We start from the raw sequence: 10,362 nt of genomic DNA, 5'->3' as shown, positions 1-10,362 counted from the left end.
AAGAGCTCAATGGAATTCATAATGTGTTCCACATCTACAATCTAAAGAAGTGCTTTGCCGATGAATCATTGGTGATCCCACACACGGATGTGCATATAGATGAGAGCTTGAAGTTCGTGGAGAAGCCTTTGTCGATTGAAGACCGACAGGTGAAAAAGCTCCGAAGAAAACATGTGCCGATAGTAAAAGTTAAAGGGGATGCCCGTAGAGGTCCCGAATTCACGTGGGAAGTTGAATCCACGATGAAAGAAAAATATCCTCATTTATTTGAGTAAATCTCGGGTCGAGATTTATTTTAAGGGGGTGAGGATGTAACACCTCGAATTTTTGTGTCCAATGATGTGTTAACACGTGTCATTTGATTACACGTGGCATTGATATTAAATAAAGGACTAATTTTGACAAGCCTTGAAAATATGTGAATTCGAGGGTTATAAATGTCAAACAAGGGTAAATATACTGTATAGTAACCCTAAGTGATGCTTGTACCTTCAAACGAATAAATCATGGATCGTACGGAAGCGAAACGCGGAAGAAAGTGAGAGATTACAAGCTACAGGGGTTAACTGTGTCAACATGTTTAAATTATACCTCTGAGTGACCCCTTAACGCTCCCGAGGCTTTGTAACAGTATTATACGCTCACTAGAATATACTGTATAAATTCCGCGAAGTTCCGTTTTAAAACGAGAAAGTTGTGGTCAAATTCGTATAAGAAGGGTTAAAAGCGTCAACAATGAAAGTTAAGGCTTTCAGAATAATTAATAAACTAACCGGGGACTTAACAATGCGGGTAAATAACACGAGGTCCTTAGTTGTAATTAACCGAGGGCCAAACCGCAAAGTTACCCCTTCAAACCCGAAAGGTCAGGTTAATAATTACGAAAGATTTTGTTATTAATTACCAGGATTTCGTCATCATTGCAAAAGATTTAAAAATCCTGAAAAAGAAACCTCTCGCGACCCGCGTTAAGTTTTGGGTTAAGTGAAGGCGGGTCGCGAGCCTTCTAATATACGCGCCTGATTTTTAAACCTCAGGCGGCCCGCGTACAAAGTGCCTAGTTCCTCCATGCGGGCCGCGTGGGACGCCCATATGCAGAAACTTTGGATTTACATGCCTTTTGAGCTTGTGAACGACCAAACATCCAATAAATGAGGCATGGGCGCCCCCTACTCGACCCATAACTCTCTAGGCCACCTGCCATTCATCCATGGTCACTTGTAGAGTGTGTTGTGATGATCTTAAAGCCCTTCTTGCACTATAAATAAGCACATTGTGTGCATAAGTTTATCACAACTCAAAAACACTTCTCTGGTCACTTCAAAAGCTCCCAAGTGTTCTTCTTTGTTCTCTAAGCAAGCCTAAGCTTCTGTAAGTCGTTTAGATCCTTTGTGGTTCAATTTTACTTAGTAATATAGCTAAAAATCAAACCGTCGTAACTACGGTTTGACTTCAAAATAAATCCGTAATGGCTCAGTCTTATGACGGATCAAAAGTGGTTATGAGTTGGTATTCATGTGGGTAATAAACCTCTAAAAGGGTTCCCTCTGATCACCACTCTAACTAGCTCAAATGTCGAGTCAAACGAATGCTTAAAAAGTCAACAGAAAGCTATTTTTGCGATTCTTGCATAATCTGTAATATAAATGATATGCAACCTGTTTAGACACTCATAAAACATGATATTAAGCATATAAACTTGTTTACGCTCGTTTGAATCGACCATTTGCTATATTGACCCGGTTCGGAGCCGAATGTCGCAAAAGTTTGACTTTTGCTTTGACTTCAGTTCTGACCCGTTTTAGTGAGGTATAGATATGCCTTAGGACTCTCTTTGGACCAGGTTACACGATGGTATAACCCTCTGTGACCGGTTCATGATTTGTCCGAGTCTTTTACACATTTCCGTTAATCGCCTAAAAGTTGACCGTAACGGCCTTTTTAAAATAAAACGAGTATTTCGGACACGTGAATGGACCATAACCTTGCTTACTAAATTATAAGCATGTCCTTAAAGTTTCACGTCAATCCGAGATCTAGAATGAGAGTTATGCTAAATAGCGCATTTATAAGAAACTTTTGTAATAAACGGCGCAATTAGCATAACGCCTATCTAAACCAAGATTTCGTCACCAAAACTTTTACCCACTGTTATAAAATAATATTTTGGGATTTTTAAAGATTTTTAATAATTTTTACCTTGCTCATAACCTGCGGTTATGGCTACGGTTCGGTAAATACCGAATATGCCCTTTTTGGCCGAAACTTGAGTTCTACAAGGTCTTTTGACCCGATTCCAGTTGCTACTGATTTTAAATAATAAATAAAGTATTTTAGACTCTATAAACTGTTCGGGAAACTCAGATTTCCTGTAGAACTCGAAAAGCTCCTTAAAAGTCTTTAAAATGACCGTAAAACCCCTACGGGGCGATATATTAACTAAAACTCGTTACGGGCATCACAGAAGGTATCCTACTGATACCACAACCTCTTTAAGGCATATTGACTTAGGAAATAAGCGTAGGACTCTCATGGCTAACCGTTTCGCCTAATGCGCGCACGGTTCGGCTTATGAAACTAGTTTTCGTAAATTAGCCGATATGGGTCAAATTATATCATTATGACCCCAAAATCCAGAGTGTGAACCTTAAACCCATATAAGACAAGTCTCTGAACTTGTTGGGTCAGAATCACACTCCTTTCTCGGTTTTCGCCTTTTCACGCGATTAAACCGTATTTATATTTCGGAACCAACCGGTCTAGGCTACGGCCAATATAAAGACCTGTTAGGATTCTAATAGGTTAATTAAAACCTTCGTTCCAGAATAGGAGCCCCAGAAAAAGCTATCTGTGACGTAATCCATTAAGGAATATACTTGCAAAGGTAAATACTTTAACTTATTTTCCCTTATACGGGCTTGGGATACGGTATATTAATACCGCTTGATTGAGCATCATATCTTCCATCGCTTAGGTGGTTAATTGAATAATGTGATCGGCTCATTTAAACAGTCTTGTTACTTAAAAGCCTTTGGGTGGTTAATGACCGTTGTCCCGGATATCCTTGGCATCATTTTACGAAATGGCCACGACCTCGACATCCCGGTGTAGGCGTACACCCGGTATATTATGTCGACATTATTATTATTAAAAGACGTAGCCGTTGGTTTTTACACTACGGTTTTACGCAATGTGGTGTGTCTATTAATCTTTAACCCGGACAGGATCCGGGCTACTGAACGCATAAAAGGACATGTAATTCGTTCACAAGATTTTAATAATTTTCCCAAGTTATAAAAGAGTTTGTGCCTCGTGCATTCAAATCAATTTAAATAAACATTTTCAAATGTGTCAGTTGAATGTATTTACCAGTGTAAACTGACGTATTTTCCCCAAAAGATTAAGTGCAGGTACTACACGAAATTTGGCCGGTAATAGCTTCCTAGCATCACGAATAGTCTCGCAAACTTGATGTTGTATCTGACTGAACAATACTTTATTTTATTTATGATCCCCTGTGGATACAATTCGACTTCTGTAATACATTTGATATTACATTCAAAAGGTTGAATTATATTTAATCTTTATGCTTCCGCTGTGCATTCATATAATTGTGTGGTTTGACTATATTGTTGCCAACTACGTCACGGTAATCCCCCACCGGGCCCACCGGTGATACACGTGGAAATCGGGGTGTGACATATATGCTCAAGATGAATCCAAAGATTCGAGGATTGGCCCCCTCTCTCACGTTTAAGGGATTCTTATCCTTTCAAAGGTTTAAAGATATTCACCTTTCTGTCGAATTGGGTTTAAACACCCTGCATAGAGCGCAAATTATTCAGGGATAGTTCAGGATAGCGAGACCAGTTCATGTAAAAATGGCTGACAATTTCGTTATTATTGGCTATATCCTGGATCCTTAAGGTATATGATTGATCACCCTCTCTCACGAAAGGGTATTTTCATACTCTCTGAGATTTAAAGGTTTTCTCCTCTCTAGGTCTTGGAGTTTATACACTCCAGCCTGTAGCACATGAAAACAAGGGTTTATCACCAGGATATTAAGGGTTTACCCCCAGGATATTAAGGGGTTTATCCCCAGAATATTAAGGGTTTATCCCCAGAAAAACTAAAGTCTATGGACAGGTTCCAAACAAAATTTGATTCTGTTTACATATATTCTTGAAGTTCCTAAGTTTTCAAATATGCTGTAGACAGGGGACATCCGTCTTGATACATTGTAAACAATTCGAAGGATGAACTCAATTTCCTAAATGTGCACAGGGGACATCCATGAGGGGAATGTTGCGAAAGGTTCAAAGGTGGGAAATTGGAATCAATTCTCCAAGAGTCTTTGGTATGATCTCTCCTTTTCATCTTTTGAAACCTTATCTAAATAACCTAAGTTTTTAGAGTCATGTATGACAAAGCTTTAACAGAACATTCCTGACTAAATACTAAGTTTAATAACAGTATCCTGATCAGGATATTCTTTCAGAAAATTTTCTCAGGATATTTTCTCAAAATATTTTCTCAGAATATTTGAAATAATATTGAAATAAAGGAGAAAACTACTTTCAAATCAAACACATGCAACGTAATAAATAACAGTGGATAAGGCTAGAAAGGTTAGTTTATTATTCACATGCAAAAGGTTGCACTATTGGCTTCATCTCAAAATGAGACCCATCCACCAACAGTGCAACTAGTTCTAAACCATATTTACTTAAAAAGTTAAAGGCTTCGTCTTGAAACTCAGGATCCCTCCACCTTTGGCCATCATATTGTATCTAAGTGCAGGAAAAGTAAATGTAGGAAAAGTAAATTGTTTGGAGTTATAGACTATTCGAATTTAAAAAAAAGTGGGCTCCGGCCTAAGCAATAATATCCATCATTGCCAACTTGAGTGCCCTCACACAGCGGCATCACCACCACCCTTCTTCACCTCCTCAGCTTAATCATCCTGGGCAGCATCCTCACCAGCATCCTTCTTTTCTCCAGCCTTGTCCACCACCTCAGCTGCCTTAGAAGTCTCTCCAGACCCAGCTTTTGCAGGATATGGCACAGGAAATACAAACAGTATATATCTGTTTAATATATCTAATCTTAGATTGTGAACTAATTTCATTCCATCTTCTAGTTGGACGCCGCCGTCGCCGTCGTCGTCGTCGTCATCGTCATCGTCATCATCGGTAAATCCCACCAATAGCAAAGCTAAGGTAGGGTCTAAGGAGGGTAAGATGTAGACAGCCTTACCTCTACCCCGTCGGAATAGAGAGGTTGCTTCCAGTGAGACCCCCGACTCGATAGTAGTTTTGCATTAAGCCTTGGACATAAGACACATAACACTCTAGCAACAATTAAGACAAAGGCCGATTAGTGCATGTACTCCCTTGTCTTTCGGCTATCAACGCCACCACATGATGCATGATTAACCATCCCCCTCTTTTAACGTTATTTTCACGAAATTAGTAAAATAACGTTAAAATTAGTGCACTTTCATTTTAGCCCCCGAGCACCCACACATATATACATTATATGTGCATACCGCAAATGAGACGAACATTCTTACATCGTAAACGAATCATTTAAAATGAGTAATGTTATATTCTTTCTTTAATTTTGTATATATAGTTCATATTGGGGTTATATATATTCATATCAAAATTTATATTTATTATGTGTGATGCAAGAAATAGTATAAAATATAAAAAATAATTCAAATTTTATAATCCTTATGTCCTTCAAATACAACCAACTTCAACATTAACGTATTCATTTTAAAAAAAAACTCATTCAAGTTTATATAAATTGAAAACACATTTTTTCCTAAAGAACTCGATCAACTTCATGATTATCTTAAAACCTTTATTTTTCTATCCTCAACCCATGTAACACATGGGTCTATAAACTAGTGACATATATAAGATAACTTTGTACATCCATAACAAAAATATATAAGATAAGTTTGTACATCCATAACAAAAATAAAAACCACAACTGGTCTATGCATCAGGCTCCGAATCTGGATCTGCATGCTGCGGCTGCTGCTGCTGCTGATGTGGTGCTCGAGGTGGTGGGAGCGGTATCGGGGGTAACCCCTCTCTTGTCTATCCTGCTCGGCCAGAGCCAACCAACCTATCAAATCGTTGAGCCTGTCAAGCTCGGCTCGTATCTCCGGATGTACTGCAGCTCCCAGGGCATGACCTGGAATAACGTGATGTGGAAATTGAGGCGCCCCGGGAGGTGGTGGTGGTTGTGGCATCGCTGGATCGTCTAAATTCACCGGAGGGTCCGGAAGAAGCACTGCAGCCAACGACGAACCTCTTAATCAATCCCATCCCCCACAACGACATGACGGGCGGCATCCGTAAATGTGGGTCCTGCTCCGGTACGAGGCCAGTGAACGGGCAATGACGGTCACGTACGCGCCGCCATACAAAAATCTGTGCTCCTGCCGGTGATGGGCGGAGGCGAAATACTGGGCTAGACCGTGTGCTAGTGCGCACAGCCTCCTGTACAACAAACAATAAAAGAAAAAAAAAAGATCTGTGGTCGTACACCACTCACGGCTGTAGCCGCGCCCTGTAATAAAAGTAGCGAGCATATGGTGCATATACTTGTAGATAGTGTTAGCGAAATACAGAAACAGAAATTAATAAACAATACACAAAATCACAATAATTACTGTAATAAACGTACATACCTATACAATGGGTCACGAATAAATGAAACCCTCCCCTTCGACTTGTCGTGCTCCCAAGTATCTGGGGCCGCAATCACCTGCCAAAACCCTAAAAGAGTGGGTCTATCAACCACCACTAGCCCCCTATATAAACGTCACTCTCGATCTCCTCCTGCCTGTATAAACCGCAATGAACCGCAAATTGTGCTAGTGTCATCTAACGCCAAACGCCAGCAAGCCTGAAAGAAACCTCAGGCGGAGGGGGAGGAGCATCTGGCTGTGCAGGCGGCTGCGCGGCCCGAGGAGGGTGAAATGTGAATGTCGATAGGAACTCGATCAGCAGCTCCCTGTAGCTCGGCGTGTGTGCTAACTCAAAAAGACGATGCCACGGCGAATCCACAGGCATAAACTGACGCACTCTAGGCGTCTCACTAATCTCATCAATCGCATCCGAGTCGATCGTTGCATGCGCTCCATTGTGCATCCTCCTAAGCTTCTGGCAATGACGGGAGGTGCGGATGCCGTCAAGAAACTCTAAATACGGGTGACCCTGCAGCGGATCCACCGGCGGTGGCCGCCTCCATTGGGAATCCGGCGGCACCAGCTTATCCGCCGGCGGTGCCCCATCAATCTCCCTCTGAATCTCACTGTCCTCCATAATCAATCTACAAATAAATACCGTATACATAATATAATAATAATAATAATTATAATAATAATAAATAAATAAATAAATAATAATAACAATAATAATAGTAACAACAACAATAATAATAATAATAATAATAATAATAATAATAATAATAATTAATAACAATTATAATAATAACTAGATGTAACCCTGCGCGCGATGCGCTGCAGATTCCATAACAATCACCCAATGAGTTGTGTTTGGCAAAATTAACAAAATGTTTATGCACAATATAAGCAGGTAAATTTATTTAGTTATGCATCTAAGTGAAAACAAATGAAGATAGAGAAAGAAGTTTGAACACTTTTCAATTGTTTATAAATGAATCCATACATCTCACTCGTGTTACAAGAAAATGACCTACCTACCTAACATCTCATCACAGACAATAAGGGTGTAAAGGGTGCATGCTTAATATGTCATGTCATTTTTCCTCTCATTCTCCCCTCATGCCCAAAAACACAAAGGGTAGTTTCCCCCAAATCATTTAAAAAAGGATGATTGGTTGAGAAGATACTAAGACCCACCACTTACCCCTCTCCCTCAACTCCCCGCAAGCGGCAATAGTTCACCGCATTTAACTCCCCGCGTGGCAAATGTTTGATGGTGGTGGTTACCCCGTGCGGCAATACCACTTGCCGCTTCCTTTGCCGAGAACACCCCGGACACCCTAAATCCTCTTGAAACATTTCATGGAACCCTTCATCATCATAAAGAAAATAGTTTTATAAAATCGGCATAAAAGTCCTTCCAACTTTTGTGGAGGGTGCATCGTCCCCAACTGATCTGATAACCAATCCATGTAATCCACTGTTAAGACATTTATTGTTGACATAAGAATGACTATATATTATAAAACAAAAGTAAATACGTATAAACTGAAATGACTACAATTACTTGAAAATGAAAGAGAATTGAGTGTAACTCTTAGGGATTTTATTTTCTTCCATTTCTCGATAAACGTGTTGCACGTCATGCAACATTTCAGTTTCTGAAGGTAAGGATACCTTCCCGGATAACGCTCAAGCTATCCACTTCGACTATAGTTCGTTTGGAAGGAATGCCATACTCTAATAAATTAAAGATGTTAAAAATCTTGCACTACGTATGGAAAATTGTTTTTTGAAATGAAAAATACCCGGCAGTCTAGGGGCTAGTTGTGGAGGGAAAACATTCCCATAAATAGGCGAAACACGCTTGTCACCAATGGTTATAATGTCGTGTTTTTAAGAAACGGAATGTGAAATTCGTACCCATATATGTATGTATAACACAATTTTAGCATATAAAAACCATTAGTGGATAACTATGTAATTATTATATTATGGATGAAGGTTTAATTGTGGTTCTCACCCAGTGGGAAGAATAATTGCATCTCCTTGAATGGAGACTTCTTCTTGAAACTTAAGTATGCCATCTTTGAAAACACGATATATCTATTAGAAATATATAATAAATTATCGTGAGTTTCAGTTTTGAGTCCTTAACATTTATATCTGCATATAAATCTAAACGAAAAATATTATTAGATTACCTTGAAGTGCTGCCATACATTATTGTATTTCTCTAGTTTTGAGACCTCAACATTTGGTGATCTAGAGAATAGGTGAATTTCTTTGGCAACAGTGGCTAGTTCTGTTTATCCGCTCCATATAATAACCACAACCTGTCAGGTTTCATGAATTAATTAGTCATATATATATATATAGGGTAGGGTTCCAGCGTGAACCTAATCCCATGCGTGAACTAATCTGGACCATTGATTTCCTTTTTAGTTGTTAAGGGTATGATTGTAATTATATAAAAAATTAGATTTAAATCATTATTTTAATAAATGAATTAAGTTACATCTTTCCTATTTTAAATTCATTATCCACATTGTCTTTTATTTCATTTTTATTTTTTAGATTTCACCACCAGAATTCGGATTATGATTTTTAAGATTCACGTAACCTTCAGATTTCAACGGTATACACATGTGTACTTTGATATGAATTGAACAGTAGTACACATGTGTACTCAGCATGGTACATATGTGTAATTAGCTACATAATACATACATATAAACAAAACTTGTAAACTATTTTATATTAAGCAAATAACAATTTCCATAATGTTTGCCAAACCAAAAAAAACATACAATTACAAGTTTCAGTTTCGTGAAAACAATAAACGCAACATAATCGGAAAAATAAAAAAGACATAGTCTTTTACAACTATTCGCCGCGTTGTATGCTGAATCATCCTTATCGACCAAGCAAACAAACATACGTGAATCATCCTTATCGACCTCATACGTGAATCATCCTTATCGACCTTCCATCTCCACTTTCCTCGTTTACGACGTCTCCTATAATAACACAAAAAACTCAGCAATTAGTACTTTGCATAATTCACAAGTGTACATCAACAACTTTACACATTCAATACACAAAAAATATGAGATATCACAAAAACAGACGCTATACACATGTGTACATCGCATTAAAAACATAGCAAAACCAGAATACACATGTGTACAGCGCCTTAAAAACATAGCAAAATCAGAATACACATGTGTACAGCGCCTTAAAACCAGAGCAAAAATCAGAATACACATGTGTACAACACCTAAATGTCACAGGTTTACCTTGGGTCCACGAACAGACCTCTCGTGCCTTGACGTATACACAAAAAACAGCATGTTTCAACATGAACACGTTATGACTATTATCCGACCCACTAATTTTATCACTTCTATTAAAACCGTAGATCACCTGAACAACCCAATCGACCCCCTTGTTGAAATCCAGGCCCCTTGAAGACACATCAGTTGAAAAAAGAACTGATCTTTGTTCAACAAACTGTTGCAATATAAACATTCTTTTCACTTGTTTCATCCTTCCATGCAGGCACTTTAACGGGATCCCGGGCTGCAGTTTCTTGAACGCTTCGTGTACAAACCTCACCTATCAAGACAGGCGTCACAGGCTCCAAATTACAA

The 10,362-nt window shown here is 38.9% G+C and overlaps 1 non-coding gene across 6 annotated transcripts in view; it reads right to left on the bottom strand.

Annotated features, from left to right (window-relative positions):
* Positions 1 to 9,668: 9,668 nt before the first annotated feature.
* The window catches only part of LOC110915931, a 28,324-nt gene continuing 27,630 nt past the window's right edge, over positions 9,669 to 10,362 (bottom strand). For 5 of the 6 annotated variants that reach the window (XR_004874214.1, XR_004874215.1, XR_004874216.1 and 2 more), the window contains 2 exons: positions 10,136 to 10,327; positions 9,669 to 9,729 (listed from right to left, as the gene is read on the bottom strand). This is a non-coding gene — a transcript (uncharacterized LOC110915931). The remainder of the gene's footprint in view (positions 9,730 to 10,135; positions 10,328 to 10,362) is intronic. The other variant, XR_004874217.1, reaches the window with a different exon arrangement.

This window comes from Helianthus annuus, chromosome 12 (genome assembly GCF_002127325.2).
Source record: "Helianthus annuus cultivar XRQ/B chromosome 12, HanXRQr2.0-SUNRISE, whole genome shotgun sequence".
In the NCBI taxonomy this organism is placed as follows: Eukaryota; Viridiplantae; Streptophyta; class Magnoliopsida; order Asterales; family Asteraceae; genus Helianthus; species Helianthus annuus.
The sequence above is the reverse complement of the archived record's forward strand: the minus strand, read 5'-3'. Positions and strand labels throughout refer to the sequence as shown.